At 38.4% G+C, this 17,717-nt stretch overlaps 1 protein-coding gene and 1 long non-coding RNA gene across 4 annotated transcripts in view; one reads left to right on the top strand and one right to left on the bottom strand.

Moving 5' to 3' along the window:
- LOC124164280 (potassium voltage-gated channel subfamily H member 4) overlaps positions 1 to 17,717 on the bottom strand; it is a 561,414-nt gene that overhangs the window by 429,097 nt on the left and 114,600 nt on the right. The gene's annotated exons all lie outside the window — the stretch shown is intronic.
- LOC124164282 lies at positions 13,279 to 15,885 on the top strand. 3 transcript variants are annotated; one of them, XR_006866011.1, is made up of 4 exons: positions 13,279 to 13,490; positions 13,957 to 14,133; positions 14,301 to 14,437; positions 15,859 to 15,885. It is a non-coding gene; the product is annotated as an uncharacterized LOC124164282 (long non-coding RNA). The 3 variants fall into 3 exon arrangements; XR_006866009.1 differs by lacking the exon at positions 13,279 to 13,490 and having other exon boundaries at positions 13,575 to 14,133; XR_006866010.1 differs by lacking the exon at positions 13,279 to 13,490 and having other exon boundaries at positions 13,575 to 14,169.

Genomic DNA, 17,717 nt, shown 5'->3' with positions numbered 1-17,717 from the left:
ATTGCCAGTTCTCATTTCCTCTTGCTATTAGGGCTGTGACGTCAGCAATCATAATTTATGGTGAATTTAATGTGTTAATAGATCAATGGGCACAGATGGTCTTCTCAGACTCGAGAAAGACAATAAGGAAAGATCCAAACGCCACAGCTCTGTTCTGCAATGGTTGTCCGCCTTCAGCTCTGCCTCTCTAATTGCAATGTTAGCCGTAGTTTCGCAAGCCTTGACTCATTCCCGGGACTGAGTGTGAGGGAATATAAAGGCGGTGATTACGAAACAGATAATTCAGGAAGCCTTTCCTCTGCCGGGGAGATAATTGCCAAGGCAACAAGCTCTTCCCCATGGCAGCGGTGGCTATAATCTTGACAACGAGGGCTATCGTTCGCGGAAAGGCCGTCAAGCCACAATGCTCTTTTTTTAGGTCGCAGCAAAAGGTTAGCGTGGTGCGTACTCTTGATTGAACGTGACCTTGATGCGTCTGGACGGACACCTCCTTAAATTAAGCGAGATGAAATAGGAGCGAAGGCTCAACGGTGCAGTCGGTATAGCAACAGTTTCTCAGCGACGAATTCTGCGTTCACTATATTATTATTCATGACTATGGATGGGGTGTTATGTGACACAATTATTAAAAGATGAGTACATTTACGCTTGAATCGTTAAATCATAGGTGGAGAGCTTAATCCTCCGTCGGGCGCAATGGATCGAACACGCACAGCGCGAGTGTTTTTTTTTTTTTTCTCCGTGCCACTTGGCGGCATAGACCTTTGAGAGTGGCTTGGTGTTTTCATGTGCTAGAGCATGCCTTCCACTTTCGCATTTATACCGACAGATCAGTTGCGGATTATTCAGCATTGTTGAACAAAATGATGGCACAAAAAAAGCAAAACAAAGCATTATTAGATAAATAAGAAGGCAAAATAAAACAAACGGGTCTTGTAGAATTCACATATACATTACTTATAAAAATACTTTATAGCCTTAAGAGCACGTAAAATCGCACCTTCCCGGATCAGCCGTATGACGGCACGTAAAGTGGTCCACGCATAGCATGAGAGACATCACATAAGTGTTCGACTCCACTTATTATGGTGCTTTTGACTTTATAGGTGTACCGCTGAGCCATGCTAAGAGGTAATTATATTTTTATTCTCATCTGCGCCCGTCAGGCACATTACGCAGTGAACGCAGCAAATCCAATATTGCGTCTCATGAAAGGTTAATAGATCACATGATGTCCCATATTCATTGATTCACTTCATCGTCTATTTGTCCTTTAGGGCAATATCACGCAACTTAAATTCAACCAGTTTCCCGATTTGCTATCGACTAATTATTTTCGTTGCACATCGGTAACAAATGTCAAGGGATTCCTACGGTATTTGTTAATATCTAGAGGGAGTGCGAGTTGCTATTTTTAATAGTTAACATTAGGAATCAATCGATCAGCTGCTGTAAGAAATTTAACGATATTCCATAACTCAAAATTGTTTCCGGCTGTTTGAAAATCGATTTAAGTAATATTTTCATAACAGCTTGATAACTTGATCTAAGACCTACGCTTTTATTTTAACTTATAATAAGAAAATATTACATTATTTATAGCATTAATTGCAAATGCCATGTTTATATTCCAACTAAAAATAATAAAATAAACTAGTCTTTTTTGGCCCTAGGTCCCACGCATACATTTTATAACCAAAAGACTACAAGATCAAAACTAATAACGTGTTACGCAACATTTTTCAATATTTTGAATCAAATTTTTATCTGCAATTTTTCACAATACTGCAAATGTAATCCAAATCTATGATCATGAATTTATATCACTCCAGTGTCAAGTGTAAAGGAATGCCCATCCACGTTTTTTTGTTTTTGAACAAGTAGTCTTTCGTCTATAAAATTTAAAAAACAGGCCTTAAGACAGGGTGGTTTTATTTATTTTCATTTTAAATGAGGGATTGTAACTGTTAATATTTTGCTTAATTTTAGTTTTAGGTTTTCAAAACTCCAATTACATACTTTTTTCTGTCTCGTTGGCATAATATTAAGACCCTCTGAAAATGAAAAATTCCAAAACTTTGCCGAGTGTCAATGAATCCGTGAGTTCGCAATTGATTCGCGTTTAAACATCTGTCAAACCACAGATTCGAGTATTTTCTCACGGGTCTTCGAGTACATTCCTCCCTTTGAGAAACATTTGCCTGAAGCAAAAATGAACTGAATCTCGTCAATAACCATTAAGTTATCCGTGCTCCATTTATTTCACATGAGTATTCCTTCAAGGAGCAATCGGCTCAAGTTCACTCGTAAGGCCAGGCGAATTACCGTCATCTATTTAAAGTAACTGCAGATGGATTGGAAAGATGAGTTACCGTGAAAATGAAATCTTCTACATTCAGCCATTCTCTCGTAAGTTTAAAGAAAAAATAGCGTTACTGCCCATTTTTCATGAGTTGGTGACGACATAAAAGTTGATGATCAGATCATCTCGTTTGGGGACAGCCGCTGATTGAGGAAAGACTGACAGAGAGCGTGAATGACTACGAAGCGCATTAAGTCGATGCACGCAGCAGCACAGGGAAAAGAGGCGAAACATGTTTTCATGACGTCATCAACTCATCTTCGAAACGGCAATCAATTTTTTTTGCCGCAAATAGCTCGAAAAGTAAGGCACATATCAATAAACTGATATATATATATATATTATCCATTATTTATTTTTAAACTCAATTTCAATGGTGTTAGCGCGGTGTTTCCATTAGGATGGCACTCCAAAAGATTAGCGGAACAAGTCATTCAGTGAAGATACTTATTGTGTTTCCGTTACGCATTGGGATGCCACCCTTCGGACACAAGTGATAACACATCACCGACTGCATCCTGCCTACGGCGCCATCCGCCGTCGCATCACCCACGTGTCCACCCAAGGTGCTTCCTGCAAAGGTGCTGATGGCTCCCACGTAGGCTCCCTTATTAGAAGTGCCTACGTCTAGACGTTAAAGTACCACGAGACGCATTAATGACCATCCGGTCTCATGACCGGTCTCAAACTCATGTGGCGCCGCGGCGCTTATCCCCACTCATCGACCCGCTTCGTAGGCATCGTAGAGACCACCCTGAAGAATTAAATAACACGTTGTCAACACACGCGACTCCACCACATTGCCTCTTCTATCTTTGCCCTCTTGGGTTTTCTTCCAAAGTAAGTTTTTATTTTTCAAAATAAATCAATAACTCTACCGTTCCTCTTCGACAAATAGTTAGTAAAACGTCTATCGTAACTTCATTTGGTGAGTGTCTGTCTGTTACGGTTAAATTTGGCAATCGATTTGAAACTCACTTACCGGTAATCTATAACTCTGAAATTTTAAATAAATATCAATTCCCGACGGCATTACACGTTTTAAATAGTTTCAGCTCAATCAGATTAATATTTCTCAAATTCATAACAAAATAAAATCGTGCGTGGAGATTAATTTGTACTAAATTAATGGTAGCTCTGTCTTATAACCACTCATATTCACAATTCACAATCCTTCACGTTCAGGTGGCTAGATCTGGAACTCAAAAGAAATCTGGAATCCAACATTTTTGGTCATACATATGCGTAATTTTAAAATTGTAAAATATAGAAGAATCAATGATTATGTTGTATATTTAAAAAAATAAAATTTATCTATTATTGTGACAAAATGGATTTTGCTTTCAGGAAATAATTTAGAATCGATTGCATATCAAATCACTTAGGAGTAAAAGAAAACCTTTGACATGACTAAAAATATGAACCAAGTGCCTCCGTTTTTCTTTTGTATTTCATTTTGCCACTTGCTTCGATCATCACTTGACGGAGTTAAAGAAGACGCTGAAGAAAGACTTTTGCAATCCCTTTCCCCAACATAACAATTTGATTAAAGGAGCGGTCGCAAGGTGGCAGAGTGGAACTTTCTGACAGAAGAGAAGTTTTTGGGGTCGCAATTAAAATTTTAAGCCCGGATTAATCATCCGCGAGCTGCAGTGATATTTTGCGACGGCTGGAGAAGTTCTCGCCTCGTTCCCTTAATCGTTCCCCCCTCTCCTCAGCACGCTTTATCTCCAAAGAGCGCTTGCCCAGCTTGTTCTTCCTGATAAGCAGCGCTGGCTTTTCTCACTTTTCTTCGACTCTTTCCAACCAAACTTACTCGAGACTCGTTTCAGTACCCGTACACATATTCCCAGTTATAAAACTCAGCATTAGCTCTGCAAAGCTGGAGATTGCGAAGGAAAATCAAAGAAGACAGTGCGTAGCTCCAGATAGAAATTCACCTTGGAATAACAATTCACCCTCCAACCATGTCATGAGCCTTTTCATTTGATATTACGGCGCTCTCATTTTTCACATTTTGTTGTCGTAGTATGAAATCCTGGAGGAAATTTCTGACGCGTGCGGTAAAGGATTATGTACGAGTACGTAATAATTTATTCCAATTACTTATTTCTCTTTGCATCTGATCCTCCATTGCGGTGATGATTCCAGCCCTTTATGTTGATGTTATGTTTCTCCAAGCGACACTTTAGTCTTTTAAGACTGTAATTTAATGTGCAAATCATAATATTTATCCATTAATTCGATGCGTATGCTGCAATAGACACTCCTTAACAGTACATCGCTCAACGATGTTTTTATTTATAGTCTGTCGGCGGCCGTACCGGGATCCGAGCCGAATGGCCGTACGCAAGTACGTTCCACTTTTTTAGTACGGCCCAAAGACATACTTCAACTTAGCAGGCATAATATGCAGAAATAATTTTACCTATAAATAGAGTGACGCCACAATGGCTATCGTTGAAAATTCAGCTATTTTTCTTCTAGTGGTAAAGTACTCCTATGTCTTGCCGCAACGATGGAAACCTTAACACAAAACCGCACGAGAATATTTTACGGTAGACCAAAAGAATATAAATAATCGCCACACCAAAATCCCAGATCGAATGTAAGGAAAAATGTCTGTCTCTGTAGGTCTTCGTTATTGGGAGACTTTTCCTTCAACTCTGCTCTCACGCACAGCGTCTTATGATATATCCATTACCTACGACAATATCTCCCTAAGTAAGACACGGTCTCCAGCGTTACTTTGTGAAACTGCTTCATGCTAAAAATAAAAAAAAGTAATTACTTTGTTATATTCCACACTTTATTTCAAATAGTACGACCCGGGTTTCTGCATATCATGCTATCATCAGGATAGCATCTGATGATAGCATTATATGCAGAAACGCGGGCCGCACTATTTGAAATAAAGTGCGGAATACAAGAAAGTATTTTTTATATTTAACTTAAATATCTCCCTAAGGGTTCTTCCCTAGCGTATGGTGCACATGAAATCCCATCATACCTTGATGCAATCATTAAATAGCGAGTTCTGGGACAAAGAATGTGTGGGTACTGGGAGAGATGCGTGAGAGGATGACGGACAGCAGGGGGAACGATGATTATTTATTCTAAGGTTGAGGGGAGTGGGTGGTGCATTGGCCCACATAGAAAGCGGGGCAAAAAAAGACAGTCATTGCATCCCTCCCACCCACTGACTCACTAAAAAAGATTCGGTTCTAAATAATAACTCAGTTATCATTAGCTTTTAATTAATTAATCCTTCAGCTACGGCATGTGGCTAGATTGAAAGCCTCCCACTCTCTGTGGGTATATTTTCCATCGAGCCTTTTTCCTTTCTCTGGACGTTGGTTGATTTCAATGGACAATTTCATCCAGTGTGTAGAGAACATTAATAGGATAGGCTAGTGCCTAATTGGAATGGAATGTGACCACCAAGCAAAGCGAGGGAGCGTCTAGTTTGGGTGAGGAGGGGAGTTGAGTTGGCCGATTGTCATCCTCAACCACAAAAGGCAGAGTTTGGGATGCCAGGAAGAATAGAATGCGAGGTAGAGAGAGAGCCGTTCGGACTTTGCAATTAACGGCATATTAACGATTCCCGCAGCTGAATAGAGGCTTCAATGGAGGCATCGGAATAATGGCGTAAATTAGGAAGCATGGACTAAAATACACATCATTGCTACGAGAGCTTTTGATTGAATTGGAGACAATTTGTCCTCAAGAGCACATTAGAACAATATCATCATATTTCCCTTCGTGTGAGTAAGAACCCGAATACCCACAGTGCAAGATACTAACCGCCTTAACACAAGTATGCCGGGAGTTACTCACAGATCTACCATCTATGTCTCATAGACTGTTGCCAACCAGACTTCAAATGTTTAAATTAGATTACCGTAAACCAGAACAACTCTGCCACTCATTTTTATTTTTCATTTGCTATATTGTAATCTAAGGTACGACATTGCTTTAAAACCATCAGAAGCCGTCAGTCTTGGTCTCTACTTTCAAAATGTGTGAAAAATGACAACTTCAGTAAACGTTTATACGTTTAAAAAATTAACAAACCTAATAGACAAATATTCTCTGGAACCGGGGTAACTTTGCTTACGGATTTATATCCAGTGGAAATTTCAATAAAAACTATTTAAAAAAATAATAATTTTAACTTAGAAAACTCTTCAATATAGGAAGGTACACAAAGATACTCAAAACATTGTGCGTCGAATGTGATGGTCATTCTCCTAATTTTTCCTCCTATTACGAGTCCCTCCAAAATGATTCTTTGTGGAGGTACTTGGATGTGATTGGTCCTTCTCCATCAGGTGTGATTCGTCCACGTTTTCTCCTGGTGCCACATTTATTTTCCGTCTTCTTTTCTTTGGCCAACTTTTGTTTGGGTTTCATCGTCAGGCTTGAAGATAATTCAAAAGTGAATCACTTACTCTTGTAGGAGTGTCATTACCATCAGTTTTCTCTGCATCTGGAATTCGAGAATAAACTTCCTCGGGATTGAATGGGACGGGTCCAATTTCTTCAACCCTGATATGATGTTCGATTTCATTTTCCCTTTTTCACCCGAAGCACTGAGAAGTTTTGCCAACATTGTTGGAAATGCCATATTTTCGAGAGTTTTACAACTAGAAGAGTTCCTCAATTTATGTTCTGTCAGTGTGGCTCTCCATTTCAAGGAGCGAAGACTTAATCATTCAGTGGTTGACATAAATGTGTGGCCGGGGGGGCAAGAACACAAGTCGAGTGTCGTTTGTTTTGCATGCCTTGATCACTCTAACATCCACATGGCTGCTTAGATTGTCACCTATTAACATTTTGGATTAGGCGATTTTCTGGCCCAAGAAGTGCTTGGTTTCGTGGAATTGATAACCATTTCTGAATACTTGAATTCCCTTCGAAATATCATTTTTTGTCCCCGGATCTTCAGTTAAACTTGTTGTGTTGTTATCATAATTTAACCCGTCAGTTGGGAAATACCTTATACAGACAATTTCAAAGTACAAAAATATGACTTAAGCTTATCTAATCCAAAGTAAACTCGAGCATGAGAAATATTTACTCACTTTCGTTTAGAAAGTCATTTTTTATGTCGTTTGACAAAATTACGGTACTAGTCCTCCTTGTTTTTTTTTAAACTGTGGAACTTTCCTCGCCATACAATACAATCTCACCCTCGTCATCCTTCCGCAATACCGTCTGGCGCCCGGGATTCTTTGAATGGCGGCATTTTACCTTATTTTCAATTTTCCTACGTGGGATATTATACTTTAGGGCTGCTTTTCCACTGCTCACTTCATTATTAATCAATGCAGAGACACTAAGTTGCAGCGTAGTGTCATCACAACTTCGATACCTGCGGCCTCCCAACTTGGTCTTAATGCCTCTTGGTATCTGAATGGCCAATAAAACGAATTCAAAAACGCATCTTTTGGAAAAAGTGCAATAGAATTTGAAAAATAGCAATATTGTATAGTGGATATGTTATCCCATTTCCACCAAGCCTTCTGGTGCAACATTGCCAAGTTACATTATTATCAGAAAAACCACGTACATTTTACCATTTTAAGTGATTCTGAAAGTATATTACATGCTCTATTGAACGATACTAGAAGTTTTTACTTAGGTTGTAGCAAAAGAGCAGGGCGAGATACTTAAATTGACTACCAAAATATTCAGTTTTGTTTGACAAAAAAGCATCGATGATGACCTGCAAAAAATTTGTAACACTGGAAGTGTGTGAAAACGCTATCACTCAATATACTGCCTATGTGATAACAACATAGGACCTCTCTAGTTAGGTAGTTCGGGAACATGTTAGGACGCTAAATATAATATTTTTCAAAACCTGGTAAAGTTGTACCAAGTGGCAAAGTTACGGTGGAAGAAATAGTTTTTTTTACAAAGGAAAGAGAATCATCCACAGTTGATAAATTGATCATCCACAGTAGTTTGATATCCGTAATTTTCAACGTTTGGATGGAGAAAGCAATTAATGAAATCAAAGAAAAGGCTTCGGGAGTGAATATCCATAGAAAAAAATTAGTATGCTAAGATTTGCCGATGACATAGCCGTCATAGCAGAAACAGAAGGATTTGAAAAATATTCTGGTTAATGCGGGTAGGGTAATGAGAAAATATCAACTGAAGAGAAGAAGTCAAGACTAACATTAAAGTAGGGAAGCAAATACTGCTGGAGGTGGATAAATTCTGTTTTTTGGAGAAGCAAGAAAGAAATAATCAGCAGAATAGCCCAAGCGAATAGAGCATTCCACCAAAAGAGATACCTGCTTACAGCGGAAAACTTGAATATGGAAGCAAAGAAACAATTTATAAGAACCTACATTTGGAGTATTCTCCTATACGGAAGTGAGGCATGGACAATGACCGCAGCGGAGAAAGCAAGGAAAGAGGTCTTCGAAATGTGGTGCTGCAGAAGAATGGTGACAATCAAATGGATTGAACGAGTCAGTAACGAGGAAGTCCTAAGAAGGGTAGGAGAGAAGAGAAGCCTCATGAAAACCTTAAAAAGAAGGCGGAACAACATCATAGGCCACATCTTGAAACATGATGGCCTGATGAAGACAATCGTCGAGGGACAAGTGGAAGGCAAGAATGGAAAAGGAAGACCTCGGACAAAATATATGGAACAAGTGAAGAAGGATGTGAAAGAGAAGAAATATATTAATATTTACATATAAAAAGATATTTATTGTTCTAGGACTTATGTCCTCTAAGAACAAAAAACAATTTACTCGTACCAAAACATATAGTAGAAGAAAGAAAAACATATCATGCACAATTTTTACATATGTGTGTGCAAAAAATATTGAAATTAGCTCCAGCAAAATAACCTTGCGTAACATTACAAGCCATCAATTATCCAGCGACAAATCACAGAGATCAGAACCAACGAGGAAGAAGTTTTAGAATTAGCATTACGCTACATGATGAAAAGAACAAACAAAATAAAGAAATATAAGATATACTTATGCATTTTTCTTCAGGTAACCAATAAGCTATAATGAACCACTAAGTAATAAGCTATAAGCGTTTGCCTTAAATGATTTCAAAAACCGAATATCTTTTTACTTTATCTGGTAGATTACTCCAGAGATTGGATCCTACAGCCCAGAATGGTTTCTGGAAAGAAATTGTGCGATAAGCGGGATAATAGATGAAGTTAGCATCTGATCTTGAAGTCATAGTAGTATTTTTACGCTTAGTTTTGAATAGGCTATGTTAATTTTCAGGATTTTTATAAAGAATCAAAACGTAAAGGAAAGCAGCGAGGAAATATTTTCGTCTACTTTTAGTGGAAAGCCATCCAATTTCATGGAGGTATGGCGATATATGAATACGCTCTTCTTACATACGTAGGTGTGAACAGATTACCTGATAGGAGAATTGAGTGGAGAGCTTCGTCTAACCAATCCTAGGATTGTTGGCCAGTGATGATGATGAACTGCTGTTTTTTCATTATCACTCAGAATGTTGCGTATCCAGTTACGCCTGTCCAAGAAGGTCCTGATGCTGCTAATGACGATATACTCAACTATCTTGCCTATAATCGATGTTAATGAAATTGCACGATATTTATATTTTTTCCATCGATTCCTCAGTATATGGGATCCGTAAATTAAAGTCAGTATCATTTGAAGTGTAGGTATACACTTTCGAAGTGGGAATTTAACGTGTTGGCTTAATCAATATTTTCGGTGACAAGTTTACCATCTTTATCAAATAACGAATCTACGGTTGAACGTTTTCCCTGAAGCTCTATTGCGTACGACCAAAAGGATTTCGGATTTTCTACTTTCTTTCTTAATTTCTTTCTTTCTAAAGGAGTACTTTTATCTTGAACTTTCGCAGTGCAGTTCGCGTTCATTTCTAGGTTATTGAGCGTTGTTTAGCGTAACGTTCTTTTACTTCAAGTTTTTTCGGTTTATTGCCTTCACGTAATGGACTTTTTGTACAAGTTGTTAAGCTTTCTCTGTTTCCTAAGGTCCTTTCTGATATTGTTGTTGCACCAGCGTTCTTTATTATTACATTTTAGGATTTGCGGAATACATACGTTGATTCTTTGGCGCACAACTTCTAAGAAATGTTTCCATTCTATTCCATTTTTACCCTCTGTCTTACCTACTAATTTTGCGTAGGAGTCGTTTAGCAACTCGCCAAATTTAAAGAAGTTGCATTTATAAAATAAGTAAATGCTGCGTTTCGGTTTTACGGCTGTCACTACATCAATTTTTAACGATGCAAAAATTGCACTGTGATCACTTATACCGTAAATAATATCGACTTCTTTATCAACTTGGGATGGCTTACTGCTAAAAGTTCCTCATATCTTATTTCCTCTCGTAGGCTAGTCAGCAACTTGGGCGAGAGAGTGATTTGCAAGTTCGTTGAGTAAGATCTCGTTGATTTCTCTACTCTTTGAATTCGGTTTAAAGTTTAAGTATCCCAATTTATAGATGGAACATTAAAATCTTCCCCAATAGCTGTTACACTTTTACTGTCCCTCAGAGTAAATGTGGATATTTGATTTTTTGGCTGGTAAATAATATCAACTTCGGAGTTCGAAGGTCTATATGAAGAGAAAACATGAATACTCCTTTTGTTTCGTTGTTTGATTGTAGACCATACGTATTCAATTTAGTAGTCAATTATTTCATGGGCGGCGCTGTGTAAATGTGATTTAACTGCTACAAAAACTCCGCCACCTGTTCTATTACGTCGATCGCATCAGTAAATTTTATATCCCGGAGGAAACTCTTCGCTGTCGCTTATATCTTCCGTAAGCCAGCTTTCTCTTCCCATGACCACGTCAGCGTCTTGAAAAATATGCTCGATTTCGGTGCACTTGTTTTTTATGCTACGGCAATTAACTACAATAAGGTTAATTTCATATTTTTTTAGTTTGGGTTTCGGATGGATCCTTTTGAAGCATTTGTGTACTGGGCGGGTGAATTTTACTGTGAGTGCTAATAACATTTGATATGTTTTCTTTCTCTGGAGCACGCGTTTTGGGAATATTGACGCTATTGTCCGGCGTTACCGCACCTAAGCTTACTTTCCTGTGAATATTTTCGCAATGCGGATTTCCTCGGAGGCTAAGCTTGGTTAATTCATTAAGAATCCCGCTAGATGGCCTACCCTCTAGTCTAAAGACGCTTCACACGAGGCACGCCACTGCGCAGGTTAGCACTGCATTCATTTCCCAATCTTGCGTGCAATAATTTCTGCGCAGACGAATGCGTTGCCGCTTTTCACGGTACTCGCAATCAAGCATTCATTCACGAAATTTTGTTGTCTGTTGAGCGCGTGAGAGGCGTTTTAATTGTTAGAGCAAGGAACAAACGAAATTCAACGCGCAGCGTTGTTGACATACTGGCAAATGCAATGACACAAAGGCGATTATCCTGAAACTTAAGCAGATGAATGCGTACAATTAATAAGGCAAAAAGGGAGACGGAGATCCCACGCATAGTAAAGATTGCTTTTGTCACTGCCTAGAATTGGAACCACTAAATGGAATTCTCTAGACTATTGTATCATGTAAATGGACCTGGTAAATCTCATCTCTCTCGGAAATGTAATGGAACTTAACATGCATGTACACAGGACGTACACTCGGGATGAATGAATGAATCATTAACTCATCAAGGAAACAGGTATGGCCGAATAAGAAACTATGCGTTTCAAACCTTCATATAGTTCATTACTTCGTCCAACACGTATTCGTGAATGCGCGAAAAACGATATTCCTATGATATTTCCCTGAGTTTACTTATCTACCACTGGAATATCTCGAGATATTATTCAAGACACCATGATCGGCAAATCACTCAAATTTAGCATACCAAATACATCTTATAGGCACTCAGACATTTATTCTCAGTTCACGAGAATATTCTGAATAATGTTCATGGTTACCACTGCGACATCTATCGAAAAATATTTTTGAAATTGCGAGAATGCGAGCTCAGCATTAGAGCGGGAGCTATTTTGCCGTCTCGAATCCAGGCATTTTCTCTCGCATGTTTTCTAGCAATTCACCGCTTCACACGACGCAATTTTGATTGCGCCTTCGTACGTACGCTTCAGATTACGCAATGGTGTGTCCCATGTAAAACGGACTTAAAAAATACCGATAGTCCTGAAAAATCCTACTAGCCACCCGTTCAGACGCCTCTTTGGAATAATGCACCCCAGACGAATTGAGGGAAGCGACCTAAGCACCGGCCGATGATCCACGAACTCTGCTCCAATGTTCACACAGAGTTCCCACAGCCTCTCGTTGATCCAGGAAATCCTGTCCCAAACTCGAGGGCCGCAGTCCGTCCGTGGAACAATGCTGCAGATGGACAGCCGCATTTCAACACCAGTGCCCCTCCGAACGCGTTCCACCTCCGGGCTTAGATCCCTGATTGAATTTAAGATCTCATCGGCGTTCTTCTTTGGAGGCATCATTAGTGCATTGGGGATTGTTGCGGCCAAGGCAGTGACGTCACCCGCCCTTCGCTTATCCATCCAACGGTCTGACAAGTGTACACGACGCCATCTTGTTTTCATTTCATTCAATCTCATGCACACGACACAAATAACGACAAAAACAACTTTTAAAATGCTTCCGTCAGTCCGTGACATTAGACCTAATGCACATTTGCGGGGAAGGCCATCAGTGTTAACGGTCCCCGCAAGCGCGCCCTAAGCTATTTCCTTGTTTTTTGCGACGCCATTATCAAGGGGACTCCATTACAGGAGTCTCCAGATGGGCCAATGGGAAGCCTTTCATCTGTTGCCGTTTGGCGCGCATTTTATTCGATCGCCAGCATTGGCCGCATAGCGGCGCCACTAGGCAATAGGATCTGTGTCAGTGTAATTTTCGCTATTAAACTTACTGAAAGTGGGGCGACGCGCTCCGTCTTTAATCGGATTTTTGCAGTAATTTTTGTAGTGAGAGTCGTAGATTCAGTTTTATTCGGCTTTAGCAATGGGGCCTGACCGGCGTTGCTGTGTCCCTGGGTGGAAAGGAGGCTACTATTGTTAAAAGAGACGTAGTAAGGAGCTGGACATACGCAACGAAAGCCTCTTCCAAGCAAGGGTAAGTAAATCACCTTTTTGGTAGATTTGGATGAAATTATTTAAAATTTGAAACTTTTATTTATTACCAGACTCAAGGTTAATTCCATGAGTCCAACAAGTGATTGTACCGTGAAGCTTTGGGTAGAAATGCAATGTAGCGGCGTGTCTTGGTCGCTGTGTGTGGATGCCGGCATGATTGCAACGTTCCTTTAAGAATATGCATTCAAAGACCAGGAGAATGGAAAGAAATTGGTTTTATCTGTTAAAAAGCTGTGATTATAGTGTAATACTGCTCATTATTAGGAATTATCATGTTGAAACTCACGGGGTCTAGATTAATCTCAGAATTCTGCCATTCGTATTATGCTAATGGCGTCGTTGGTCGTCTTGCGTTGTGGCAGGATTACTATTAATTTGCGCGTGAGCTTTGGAGTTATGTACTTGTATTATTTAATCGGAGCTGCTATTGGATGAATTTTTTTCAGAATGTTGCCCAAATGCAGAAATGGTGGCGGGAGATACCACGTGAACAGGGAGTTATCGGAACGAGATGTTGGCTTTTAGGACCGCTTTCCAGAGGGATCAATTAAGCGGTGTACCGACATTAAACTTTAAGACGGTTCCATCGTCAAGTGGCCGGGATCCAGTGCGAAAAAACAGTGGTAATGAATGAGAGCAGCGCTCTCCTAAAAGTGAAGGTGAAGTCCTCGTTTGTCGCTGATTTGTGGTTTTCCGCCTATGAAGTGTGCTTAATGCAATATATATATGTAGTGTCTGTGCAATCGCAAGCTGTGCTTTGAGTCAATATATTTTTATGGGATTTTTTCAGGTGTTATTCTATGGAAGAGAGATGTCTAATCCTGGACTCAAAATTCTTAACCTCGCTGATGTTTCTCGTCTCATTGATGATGTGAATGAGTAACAGATATGTGCTGGTCTGTCTGTTCAAGCCGTCAATGGTGAAAGGTAATCATATTACTGTATTTGTTTACTATAGTGTAGTAATTAAGTGGGCAGTTTCAAAAATACTCTTTCACTTTTGATGAATTTAATACTGTTGGAGTGTCCTAATTCTGGTCTACATTTGTTATGCTACACCCACTGATTCTTCTGGTGTACCATGCAGTCGACGTTGGATTTACTAATGTGGCGTCATTTGTCCTATTCCTTTCTTGCCTCTTATATCCTTTTAAATCATCTTAGTAAATGTTCATGAAGTAATGGAGCTGGTGAAGAAATAAATTTCGTATTGTAATAGAAGAAATATAATCTATTGTAGATTATGTTTCTTCCCTTCTAATGTCAAATTTATTTTTATGTGGGAGGATGAAGGCAATACTCAGTAGTCTGTTGATGGGTGGGGCGAAATTACTTGATTTTGTTTGCCGTAGGTGTGTGAAATGCGATGCACATGATATGGTAATTGGGCTTATCATATTTCACGAATTTTTTCCAACATTTCCAACAAATTTCAGCAATCAATATCATGACTTAGGCCTGGTCTACAATGGGATATAAGCTGCTAGTCATTTCTTGTCTCCATTCACAGACTTAACCATAAGAGGGAAACAGTTAAAATTTGAGTGCCTGTATTATGTCTGACACTGAATGCTTGTGTTTTCATAGTGCCTTTTTTTCATGATACAGAAGTTTGCAGAGTTACTTTTTGTGAATGTAAATATTCCACTCTATTAATGCTCTTATTATATTCTCTTCATAACTACATACCAACTATTAGTTTCAATGCTTTTCACTTTAAGTGGCATGATACAAGTATTTTCAGTATTATCTGCTCAGGATGATGATATTTTTTCCTTCTTATGTGTTAATTTCATTAAAATTCATTAAGTTATGAAATATTGCCCTCCGTGAAGGCTGAACATATATTCCCATGGACACTTGTTTTTTAATGCATTTCATATACTCTATGCCTTCACCATTTTCTCAGTGTTTATTATGTAGACATAAGGCTACAGTTAACTGAAATTCTTACCACCTGTGTTCAGTTAGGTGTGGTACTGCGCTGATCACATTGTTTTCCAGCATGTGCTCTTATTGGCTAACTGTATGCCATAAAGATGAACATTGTCCATCTTCTTTATGGCTGAAGTCCATCGTGGAATTCTCTTTTGGCTCCTTATGGCTTATGTCCTTTGACTTAAATGTCTCACTGAACCAGCTCATTCACAGTGAATGCAAGTGTTGTCTGTGAAGGCCATGGTAATGTGTGTAGAAATTAGAATTTTTCTGTCATCATATAATATATGATACTACATTTAAGCTATGACATGTTAGGGTTGATGATATGTGAGGATTCTTTGTTTTGGTGTTCCTAATATCTCGTCATTCATTCAGTTCTGTCTAGTATCTATTTCTTTTTATTTCAGGTTTATCTCTTTCATTTGGCACGAAGTGGAGTCATGTGGTACATCTACTATTTATTTGAACGCATCAGCTATTGCCCCTCATAGTTGTTTCAATTGATAATGGATTATAATAGTCTGCTGTTCCTAATTCTATTTGGCATTTAAGCTATTGGATGTCAGGGTTGATGGTATGTGTGCATTCTTTGTTTTGGTGCTCTAAATATCTTGTCATTCCATCGTATATCTATTTCTCTTTATTTCAGATGTATTTCTTTCATTTGGTATGAAGCATATTCATGAAACACTACTCCGAAACATTTCAAAGGACAAAGATTCACCATCTATGCTGGTGTTGTTCAGGTACATGGAGATGTGAGGTCAAGGCAGGTTATGGTAGCAACTAAGAAATATGTTCAATGAAAAAATGAGCAGTGAAATTTTTAATAAAACCACTCTTCAGGCAAATATTGCTCTGCTAAAACTGCCTCATCAATTGCACTTTGATTGTAAGTTGAAATTTTGTTAAGACTTCTACTTTTGATTTTTAAAATTGATTATGATCAAACCAAGTCTATAGCGCTACAGTAAAACCTCTATGTAGTGAACCTCTTTACATCATAAACCTCCATACTTCATACCAAGGATACACCCCCGATATGGCCTAACCATCTCCGCAAATCGTACGGAGACAACTACAGACCATTAATGCAGCTACTATTATGTATATGGATTGACATTTTCAGGGATACATTTTTCACCCTTTTTTTCTTGTAAACCTTTATTATGTCATAGTTTTCACGTTAACCATTAGTTATAGCCATTTTGTTCCATATGAGAGCATACCTAACAGTAAATATAAGAAAAAAGATATCCAACTATCCTAATCATTTTAAGTGACTGTTGAATTGAGAGAGATCACATCGTTTTCTTTCTAATCATGGTAAAAATAACGTGATGGCGCTCACTTTGTGTTATCATTAAACCAATAAATATATGTTTACTAATGCATGCATGTTTAATTAAATGCATAAATTTAATGGTTTAAAAGACAGTAGTGCCTTTCATTTCCAAAGGATATGAAAAAATGGTGCATATCACCAAAACCTCTCTTTAGTGAATCTCCCATTTTTGTATCAAATTGCATAAATTTTAGCCCCCTCCACTATGATGTAAAGAGGTTTTAATGTGTCAGGAAAACTAATACAGTCATAATGGTCTAGTTTTCTATTATTCTATATTAACTATCCAATTATTTGAGCATTTGAATTTTGGGTGTAACTGCAGTTTTTCAATGAATGCAGTCTCAGTCATACTTTTCATCCAAATCTCAAACCGGTGTCCCGCGGTCAAATTTGCATCAAAATTTTTGGACCAAAAATTTTAAATGAATTTGGAACACGGTCCCATAAAACATCAAATTTTGACCTGAGGCAGTATGTGAATCAAGCCAAATTATTTTTTTTCATGGTAAAATGACTGAACTACGTCCACTGTAGTTTGTTCTTTGTTCTATTTTAAAAATTATATGTATTTTTCATATCAGGAGAAAAACAACCTGCACATGAAAAATGTTTTAATTTTTGCACTTGCTATGTACTAAATTCATGTCATGAATATTTACTTGGACATAGAACACAAACATTTCATCACACTTGAAGGAAGGCCCAACCCTGACCTCCACAGTCGTGAAAAGGAATTTTTTTAGCAACAAAGAGAAAAGAATCTCTAATATGTATATTATTTTTAAGGTGGTGGGTCATACCATAAGGAATACTAGAAAAAATAATTTGGCTTGATTCACATATTGCCTCAGGTCAAAACTTGATGTTTTATAGGACCATGTTTTTGGCGATAAATTTTCTAAATTCTTGTGAAAAATA

The sequence above is a fragment of the Ischnura elegans genome, chromosome 8, assembly GCF_921293095.1.
Source record: "Ischnura elegans chromosome 8, ioIscEleg1.1, whole genome shotgun sequence".
NCBI lineage: Eukaryota > Metazoa > Arthropoda > Insecta > Odonata > Coenagrionidae > Ischnura > Ischnura elegans.
The sequence above is the reverse complement of the archived record's forward strand: the minus strand, read 5'-3'. Positions and strand labels throughout refer to the sequence as shown.